Source organism: Sus scrofa, unplaced genomic scaffold (genome assembly GCF_000003025.6).
Source record: "Sus scrofa isolate TJ Tabasco breed Duroc unplaced genomic scaffold, Sscrofa11.1 Contig94, whole genome shotgun sequence".
NCBI lineage: Eukaryota > Metazoa > Chordata > Mammalia > Artiodactyla > Suidae > Sus > Sus scrofa.
The window spans coordinates 18,850-28,589 of NW_018085355.1; the positions used below are offsets into that span (position 1 = coordinate 18,850).

Below are 9,740 nucleotides of genomic sequence, written 5' to 3' on the forward strand. Positions count from 1 at the left end.
CGGCTTGGCTCAGGATCCCAGCGCTTGCCTAGTTCTCACCTAGCCCTCGGCTCCCCATTGGGCTAAGGAGGGTCTGGCCTGCCTCTGGCTCCGTGGGCACTGCTGCTTGGCTGGTGGTCTCCGCAGCTTGAAACCAACTCCAAGCGTATTCTCCTTCGCGGAGAAGGCTGATTTGGCGTGAAGAAGCCCTGTGTTCACTGCCCCTAGCAACCCACCTATAGCCAGCTTGGGAGGGACCCACCTAGGGCCTAGCTCCTAAACGGCACACAACGCTTCTAGGAGCTGCATTCTGCAAAGGGAAACTGGGCTCGGGGAACAAACCTCAGCCCCAATGCGGCTTGGCTCAGGATCCCAGCGCTTGCCTAGTTCTCACCTAGCCCTCGACTGCCCATTGGGCCAAGGACGGTCTGGGCTGCCTCTGGCTGCGTGGGCACTGCTGCTTGGCTGGTGGTATTGAAGGGATGAAAATACAACCTAAGCTAATGAGAAGCTTAAAATTGTTCTGAATTCCAGAGTTTGTTCCTTATAGGTAAAAGGTTAGGTTTTTTTGCTGTTTTAAAATATGCGGAAGTAAAATAGGCCCTGAGTACGTGTCTCTAGACATGAAACTTCTTGAAACTATTTGAGATAACAAGAACAGGGAGTTTCTAACTGCTTGTTCAGCTTCTGTAAAACTGCTTGCAAAAGATAAAAGGAGAGGAGGTTAATCTCTAAAGCAACCTCAAATTGGTTGCGCCATAAAGATGTTGAAACGTTGATACACATATCTTGGTGACAACATGTCTCCCCGAAACATGCGCAAATGTGTAACTCCAAAACAATTTAAATTAATTGGTCCACGAAGCGTGGGCTTTGTTGTGAACCCCATAAAAGCTGTCCCGACTCCACACTCGCCGCCGCAGTCCTCTACCCCTGCGTGGTGTATGACTGTGGGCCCCAGCGCGCTTGGAATAAAAATCCTCTTGCTGTTTGCATCAAGACCGCTTCTCGTGAGTGATTAAGGGGAGTCGCCTCTTCCGAGCCTAGAAGTTCTTTTTGCTGGTCTTACATTTGGGGGCTCGTCCGGGATCTGTCGCGGCCACCCTTAACACCCGAGAACCGACTTGGAGGTAAAAAGGATCCTCTTTTTAACGTGTATGCATGTACCGGCCGGCGTCTCTGTTCTGAGTGTCTGTTTTCAGTGGTGCGCGCTTTCGGTTTGCAGCTGTCCTCTCAGGCCGTAAGGGCTGGGGGACTGTGATCAGCAGACGTGCTAGGAGGATCACAGGCTGCTGCCCTGGGGGACGCCCCGGGAGGTGGGGAGAGCCAGGGACGCCTGGTGGTCTCCTTCTGTCGGTCAGAGGACCGAGTTCTGTTGTTGAAGCGAAAGCTTCCCCCTCCGCGGCCGTCCGACTCTTTTGCCTGCTTGTGGAAGACGCGGACGGGTCGCGTGTGTCTGGATCTGTTGGTTTCTGTTTTGTGTATCTTTGTCTTGTATGTCCTTGTCTACAGTTTTAATATGGGACAGACGGTGACGACCCCTCTCCTGCTTGGCTGAGGAGCCAATGGGGCAAAGCTACCATCTCCGGTCCCCCGCGGTCCCCGCCGGCGGGCCGCCGCGCGCGCCCACGTGGGCGTGTCCCGTCGCGCGTCGGGACCGGGGTCCGGTGCGGAGAGCCCTTCGTCCTGGGAAACGGGGCGCGGCCGGAAAGCGCGGCCGCCCCCTCGCCCGTCACGCACCGCACGTTCGTGGGGAACCTGGTGCTAAACCATCCGTAGACGACCTGCTTCTGGGTCGGGGTTTCGTACGTAGCAGAACAGCTCCCTCGCTGCGATCTATAAAAGTCAAGCCCTCTCCTCATATCTACCCCGAGATTGAGGAGCCGCCGGCTTGGCCGGAACCCCAATCTGTTCCCCCACCCCTTATCCGGCACGGGGTGCTGCGAGGGGACCCTCTGCCCCTCCTGGAGCTCTGGCAGTGGAGGGACCTGCTACAGGGACTCAGAGCCGGAAGGGCGCCACCCCGGAGCGGACAGACGAGATCGCGACATTACCGCTGCGCACGGCCCTCCCATACCGGGGAGCCAATTACAGCCCCTCCAGTATTGGCCCTTTTCTTCTGCAGATCTCTATAATTGAAAAACTAACCATCCCCCTTTCTCGGAGGATCCCCAACGCCTCACGGCGTTAGTGGAGTCCCTTATGTTCTCTCACCAGCCTACTTGGGATGATTGTCAGCAGCTGCTGCAGACACTCTTCACAACTGAGGAACGAGAGAGAATTCTGTTAGAGACTAAAAAAAATGTTCCTGGGGCCGACGGGCGACCCACGCAGTTACAAAACAAGATTGACATGGGATTCCCCTTGACTCGCCCCGGTTAGGACTACAACACGGCAGAAGGTAGGGAGAGCTTAAAAATCTATCGCCAGGCTCTGGTGGCGGGTCTCCGAGGCGCCTCAAAACGGCCCACTAATTTGGCTAAGGTAAAAAAGTAATGCAGGGACCGAATGAACCCCCCTCTGTTTTTCTTGAGAGGCTCTTGGAAGCCTTCAGGCGGTACACCCCTTTTGATCCCACCTCAGAGGCCCAAAAAGCCTCAATGGCTTTGGCCTTTATAGGACAGTCAGCCTTGGATATTAGAAAGAAGCTTCAGAGACTGGAAGGGTTACAGGAGGCTGAGTTACGTGATCTAGTGAAGGAGGCAGAGAAAGTGTATTACAAAAGGGAGACAGAAGAGGAAAGGGAACAAAAAAAAAAGAGAGAGAAAAAGAAGAAAGGGAACAAAGAAAAGAGAAAGAAAGAAAGGAAAGGGAGAAAAGACGTAATAAACGGCAAGAGAAGAATTTGACTAAGATCTTGGCTACAGTGGTTGAAGGAAAAACCAATAGGAAAAGAGAGAGAGATATTAAGAAAATTAGGTCAGGCCTTAGACAGTCAGGGAACCTGGACTATAGGACCCCACTCGACAAGGACCAATGTGCATATTGTAAAAAAAAAAAAGGACACTGGGCAAGGGACTGCCCCAAGAAGGGAAACAAAGGACTGAAGGTCTTAGCTCTGGAAGAAAATAAAAACTAAAGAAGACGGGGTTCGGACCCCCTCCCCGAGCCCAGGGTAACTTTAAAGGTGGAGGGGCAACCAGTTGAGTTTCTGGTTGATACCGGAGCAAAACATTCAGTGCTACTACAGCCATTAGGAAAACTAAAAGATAAAAAATCCTGGGTGATGGGTGCCACAGGACAACAACAGTATCCATGGACTACCCAAAGAACAGTTGACTTAGGAGTGGGACGGGTAACCCACTCGTTTCTGGTCATACCTGAGTGCCCAGCACCCCTCTTAGGTAGAGACTTATTGACCAAAATAAGAACACAAATTTCTTTTGAACAAAAAAACCGGAAATGTCTGCAAATACCAGTGGATGGCCCATATGCCTGAAGGCTATCGCAGCTGTGGCCATGCTGGTCAAGGACGCTGACAAATTGACTTTGGGACAGAATATAACGGTAATAGCCCCCCATACATTAAAGAACATCGTTCGGCAACCCCCAGACCGATGGATGACCAACGCCCACATGACCCACTATCAAAGCCTGCTTCTCACAGAGAGGGTCACGTTCGCTCCACCAGCCGCTCTCAACCCTGCCACTCTTCTGCCTGAAGAGACTGATGAACCAGTGACTCATGATTGCCATCAATTATTGATTGAGGAGACTGGGGTCCGCAAGGACCTTACAGACATACCGCTCACTGGGAAGTGGACTTCACTGAAGTAAAGCCGGCTAAATACGGAAACAAATACCTATTGGTTTTTGTAGACACCTTTTCAGGATGGGTAGAGGCTTATCCTACTAAGAAAGAAACTTCAACCGTGGTGGCTAAAAAAATACTGGAAAAAATTTTTCCAAGATTTGGAATACCTAAGGTAATAGGGTCAGACAATGGTCCAGCTTTTGTTGCCCAAGTAAGTCAGGGACTGGCCAAGATATTGGGGATTGATTAGAAACTGCATTGTACATACAGACCCCAAAGCTCAAGACAGGTAGAGAGGATAAATAGAACCATTAAAGAGACCCTCACTAAATTGACCGCGGAGACTGGCATTAATAGTTGGATAGCTCTCCTGCCCTTTGTGCTGTTTAGGGTTAAGAACACCCCTGAACAATATGGGTTGACCCCCTATAAATTGTTCTACGGGGGACCCCCCCCATTAATAGAAGTTGCTTCTGTACATAGTGCTGATACACTGCTTTCCCAGCCTTTGTTCTCCAGGCTCAAGGCACTTAAGTGAGTGAGACAACGAGCGTGGAGACAACTCCGGGAGGCCTACTCAGGAGAAAGAGACTTGCAGATCCCACATCGTTTCCAAGTAGAAGATTCAATCTACGTTAGACTAAGTGCAGTCCAGATCATGGTACTTAAACAACAGTACCAAAGCCCGTCTAGCAGGAAAGCTGGCCACTAGCTCTACCAGTTCTAAGATTAGAACTATTAACAAGAGAAGAAGTGGGGAATGAAAGGATGAAAATACAACCTAAGCTAATGAGAAGCTTAAAATTGTTCTGAATTCCAGAGTTTGTTCCTTATAGGTAAAAGGTTAGGTTTTTTTGCTGTTTTAAAATATGCGGAAGTAAAATAGGCCCTGAGTACGTGTCTCTAGACATGAAACTTCTTGAAACTATTTGAGATAACAAGAACAGGGAGTTTCTAACTGCTTGTTCAGCTTCTGTAAAACTGCTTGCAAAAGATAAAAGGAGAGGAGGTTAATCTCTAAAGCAACCTCAAATTGGTTGCGCCATAAAGATGTTGAAACGTTGATACACATATCTTGGTGACAACATGTCTCCCCGAAACATGCGCAAATGTGTAACTCCAAAACAATTTAAATTAATTGGTCCACGAAGCGTGGGCTTTGTTGTGAACACCATAAAAGCTGTCCTGACTCCACACTCGCCGCCGCAGTCCTCTACCCCTGCATGGTGTATGACTGTGGGCCCCAGCGCGCTTGGAATAAAAATCCTCTTGCTGTTTGCATCAAGACCGCTTCTCGTGAGTGATTAAGGGGAGTCGCCTCTTCCGAGCCTAGAAGTTCTTTTTGCTGGTCTTACAGTATCCGCAGCTGGAAACCAACGCCAAATATCTCCTCCTTCGTGCAGAAGGCTGATTGGGCCTGAAGAAGCCCTGTGTTCACTGCCCCTAGCAACCCCCCCATAGCCAGCTAGGGAGGGACCCACCTAGGGCGAAGCTCCGAAACGACACAAAGCGCGCTTCTAGGAGCTGCATTCTGCAAAGGGAAACTGGGCTCGGGGAACAAACCTCAGCCCTAATGCGGCTTGGCTCAGGATCCCAGCGCTTGCCTAGTTCTCACCTAGCCCTAGGCTCCCCATTGGGCCAAGGAGGGTCTGGGCTGCCTCTGGCTCCGTGGGCACTGCTGCTTGGCTGGTGGTCTCCGCAGCTTGAAACCAACTCCAAGCGTCTTCTCCTTCGCGGAGAAGGCTGATTTGCCCTGAAGAAGCCCTGTGTGCACTGGCCCTGCAACCACCTATAGCCAGCTTGGGAGGGACCCACCTAGGGCCTAGCTCCGAAACGGCACAAAACGCTTCTAGGAGCTGCATTCTGCAAAGGGAAACTGGGCTCGGGGAACAAACCTCAGCCCCAATGCGGCTTGGCTCAGGATCCCAGCGCTTGCCTAGTTCTCACCTAGCCCTAGGCTCCCCATACGGCCAAGGAGGGTCTGGGCTGCCTCTGGCTCCGTGGGCACTGCTGCTTGCCTGGTGGTCTCCGCAGCTGGAAACCAACTCCAAGCGTCTTCTCTTTCGTGCAGAAGGCTGATTTGGCCTGAAGAAGCCCTGTGTGCACTGGCCCTAGCAACCCATCCATAGCCAGCTAGGGAGGGACCCACCTCGGGCCTAGCTCCGAAACGGCACAAAACACGCTTCTAGGAGCTGCATTCTGCAAAGGGAAACTGGGCTCGGGGAACAAACCTCAGCCCCAATGCGGCTTGGCTCAGGATCCCAGCGCTTGCCTAGTTCTCACCTAGCCCTCGGCTCCCCATAGGGCCAAGGAGGGTCTGGGCTGCCTCTGCCTCCGTGGGCACTGCTGCTTGGCTGGTGGTCTCCGCAGCTTGAAACCAAATCCAAGCATCTTCTCCTTCACGGAGAAGGCGGATTTGGCCTGAAGAAGCCCTGTGTGCACTGGCCCTAGCAACCCACCTATAGCCAGCTTGGGAGGGACCCACCTAGGGCCTAGCTCCGAAACGGCACAAAACGCGCTTCTAGGAGCTGCATTCTGCAAAGGGATACTGGGCTCGGGGAACAAACCTCAGCCCCAATGCGGCTTGGCTCATGATCCCAGCGCTTGCCTAGTTCTCACCTAGCCCTCGGCTCCCCATAGGGCCATGGAGGGTCTGGGCTGCCTCTGGCTCCGTGGGCACTGCTGCTTGGCTGGTGGTCTCCGCAGCGTCAAACCAACTCCAAGCGTCTTCTCTTTCGCGCAGAAGGCTGATTTGGCCTGAAGAAGCCCTGTGTGCACTGGCCCTAGCAACCCCCCGTTGACAGCTAGGGAGGAACCCACCTACGGCCTAGCTCCGAAACCGCACCAAACGCGCTTCTAGGAGCTGCATTCTGCAAAGGGAAACTGGGCTCGGGGAACAAACCTCAGCCCCAATGCGGCTTGGCTCAGGATCCCAGCGCTTGCCTAGTTCTCACCTAGCCCTCGACTGCCCATTGGGCCAAGGAGGGTCTGGGCTGCCTCTGGCTCCTTGGGCACTGCTGCTTGGCTGGTGGTCTCCGCAGCTGGAAACCAACTCCAAGCGTATCTCCTTCGCGGAGAAGGCTGATTTGGCGTGAAGAAGCCCTGTGTTCACTGCCCCTAGCAACCCACCTATAGCCAGCTTGGGAGGGAACCACCTAGGGCCTAGCTCCGAAACGGCACAAAACGCATCTAGGAGCTGCATTCTGCAAAGGGATACTGGGCTCGGGGAACAAACCTCAGCCCCAATGCGGCTTGGCTCAGGATCCCAGCGCTTGCCTAGTTCTCACCTAGCCCTAGGCTCCCCATTGGGCCATGGAGGTTCTGGGCTGCCTCTGGCTCCGTGGGCACTGCTGCTTGGCTGGTGGTCTCCGCAGCTGAAACCAACCCAAGGTCTCTCCTTCGTGAGAAGGCTGATTTGGCCTGAAGAAGCCCTGTGTCACTGCCCTAGCAACCCCCATAGCCAGCTAGGGAGGACCCACCTAGGGCTAGCTCCGAAACGCACAAAACGCATTCTAGGAGCTGCATTCTGCAAAGGGAACTGGGCTCGGGGAACAAACCTCAGCCCCAATGCGGCTTGGCTCAGGATCCCAGCGCTTGCCTAGTTCTCACCTAGCCCTCGGCTCCCCATTGGCCAAGGAGGGTCTGGGCTGCCTCTGGCTCCGTGGGCACTGCTGCTTGGCTGGTGGTATCCGCAGCTGGAAACCAACGCCAAATATCTCCTCCTTCGTGCAGAAGGCTGATTTGGCCTGAAGAAGCCCTGTGTTCACTGCCCTAGCAACCCCCCATAGCCAGCTAGGGAGGGACCCACCTAGGGCGTAGCTCCGAAACGACACAAAACGCGCTTCTAGGAGCTGCATTCTGCAAAGGGAAACTGGGCTCGGGGAACAAACCTCAGCCCCAATGCGGCTTGGCTCAGGATCCCAGCGCTTGCCTAGTTCTCACCTAGCCCTCGGCTCCCCATAGGGCCAAGGAGGGTCTGGGCTGCCTCTGGCTCCGTGGGCACTGCTGCTTGGCTGGTGGTCTCCGCAGCTGGAAACCAACTCCAAGCTCTTCTCCTTCGTGCAGAAGGCTGATTTGGCCTGAAGAAGCCCTGTGTCACTGCCCTAGCAACCCCCATAGCCAGCTAGGGAGGGACCACCTAGGGCTAGCTCCGAAACGCACAAAACGCTTCTAGGAGCTGCATTCTGCAAAGGGAACTGGGCTCGGGGAACAAACCTCAGCCCCAATGCGGCTTGGCTCAGGATCCCAGCGCTTGCCTAGTTCTCACCTAGCCCTAGGCTCCCCATAGGGCCATGGAGGGTCTGGGCTGCCTCTGGCTCCGTGGGCACTGCTGCTTGGCTGGTGGTCTCCGCAGCTGGAAACCAACTCCAAGCGTCTTCTCTTCGTGCAGAAGGCTGATTTGGCCTGAAGAAGCCCTGTGTTCACTGCCCCTAGCAACCCCCCATAGCCAGCTAGGGAGGGACCCACCTAGGGCTAGCTCCGAAACGACACAAAACACGCTTCTAGGAGCTGCATTCTGCAAAGGGAAACTGGGCTCGGGGAACAAACCTCAGCCCCAATGCGGCTTGGCTCAGGATCCCAGCGCTTGCCTAGTTCTCACCTAGCCCTCGGCTCCCCATAGGGCCAAGGAGGGTCTGGGCTGCCTCTGGCTCCGTGGGCACTGCTGCTTGGCTGGTGGTCTCCGCAGCGTGAAACCAACTCCAAGCGTCTTCTCCTTCGTGAGAAGGCTGATTTGGCCTGAAGAAGCCCTGTGTGCACTGGCCCTAGCAACCCACCTATAGCCAGCTTGGGAGGGACCCACCTAGGGCCTAGCTCCGAAACGGCACAAAACGCTTCTAGGAGCTGCATTCTGCAAAGGGAAACTGGGCTCGGGGAACAAACCTCAGCCCCAATGCGGCTTGGCTCAGGATCCCAGCGCTTGCCTAGTTCTCACCTAGCCCTCGGCTCCCCATAGGGCCAAGGAGGGTCTGGGCTGCCTCTGGCTCCGTGGGCACTGCTGCTTGGCTGGTGGTCTCCGCAGCTGGAAACCAACTCCAAGCGTCTTCTCCTTCGTGCAGAAGGCTGATTTGGCCTGAAGAAGCCCTGTGTTCACTGGCCCTAGCAACCCCCATAGCCAGCTAGGGAGGGACCCACCTAGGGCCTAGCTCCGAAACGCACAAAACCGCTTCTAGGAGCTGCATTCTGCAAAGGGAAACTGGGCTCGGGGAACAAACCTCAGCCCCAATGCGGCTTGGCTCAGGATCCCAGCGCTTGCCTAGTTCTCACCTAGCCCTCGGCTCCCCATAGGGCCAAGGAGGGTCTGGGCTGCCTCTGGCTCCGTGGGCACTGCTGCTTGGCTGGTGGTCTCCGCAGCTGGAAACCAACTCCAAGCGTCTTCTCCTTCGTGCAGAAGGCTGATTTGGCCTGAAGAAGCCCTGTGTTCACTGCCCCTAGCAACCCCCCATAGCCAGCTAGGGAGGGACCCACCTAGGGCCTAGCTCCGAAACGACACAAAACACGCTTCTAGGAGCTGCATTCTGCAAAGGGAAACTGGGCTCGGGGAACAAACCTCAGCCCCAATGCGGCTTGGCTCAGGATCCCAGCGCTTGCCTAGTTCTCACCTAGCCCTCGGCTCCCCATAGGGCCAAGGAGGGTCTGGGCTGCCTCTGGCTCCGTGGGCACTGCTGCTTGGCTGGTGGTCTCCGCAGCTTGAAACCAACTCCAAGCATCTTCTCCTTCGCGAGAAGGTGATTTGGCCTGAAGAAGCCCTGTGTGCACTGGCCCTAGCAACCCACCTATAGCCAGCTTGGGAGGGACCCACCTAGGGCCTAGCTCCGAAACGGCACAAAACGCTTCTAGGAGCTGCATTCTGCAAAGGGATACTGGGCTCGGGGAACAAACCTCAGCCCCAATGCGGCTTGGCTCAGGATCCCAGCGCTTGCCTAGTTCTCACCTAGCCCTCGGCTCCCCATAGGGCCAGGAGGGTCTGGGCTGCCTCTGGCTCCGTGGGCACTGCTGCTTGGCTGGT

General features: G+C 54.9%; 1 long non-coding RNA gene across 1 annotated transcript; it reads left to right on the forward strand.

Moving 5' to 3' along the window:
* The first annotated feature begins 454 nt into the window (after positions 1 to 454).
* LOC102158335 lies at positions 455 to 1,803 on the forward strand. Its single transcript, XR_002341352.1, has 2 exons — positions 455 to 1,109; positions 1,492 to 1,803. It is a non-coding gene; the product is annotated as an uncharacterized LOC102158335 (long non-coding RNA).
* The last annotated feature ends 7,937 nt before the right edge of the window (positions 1,804 to 9,740 follow it).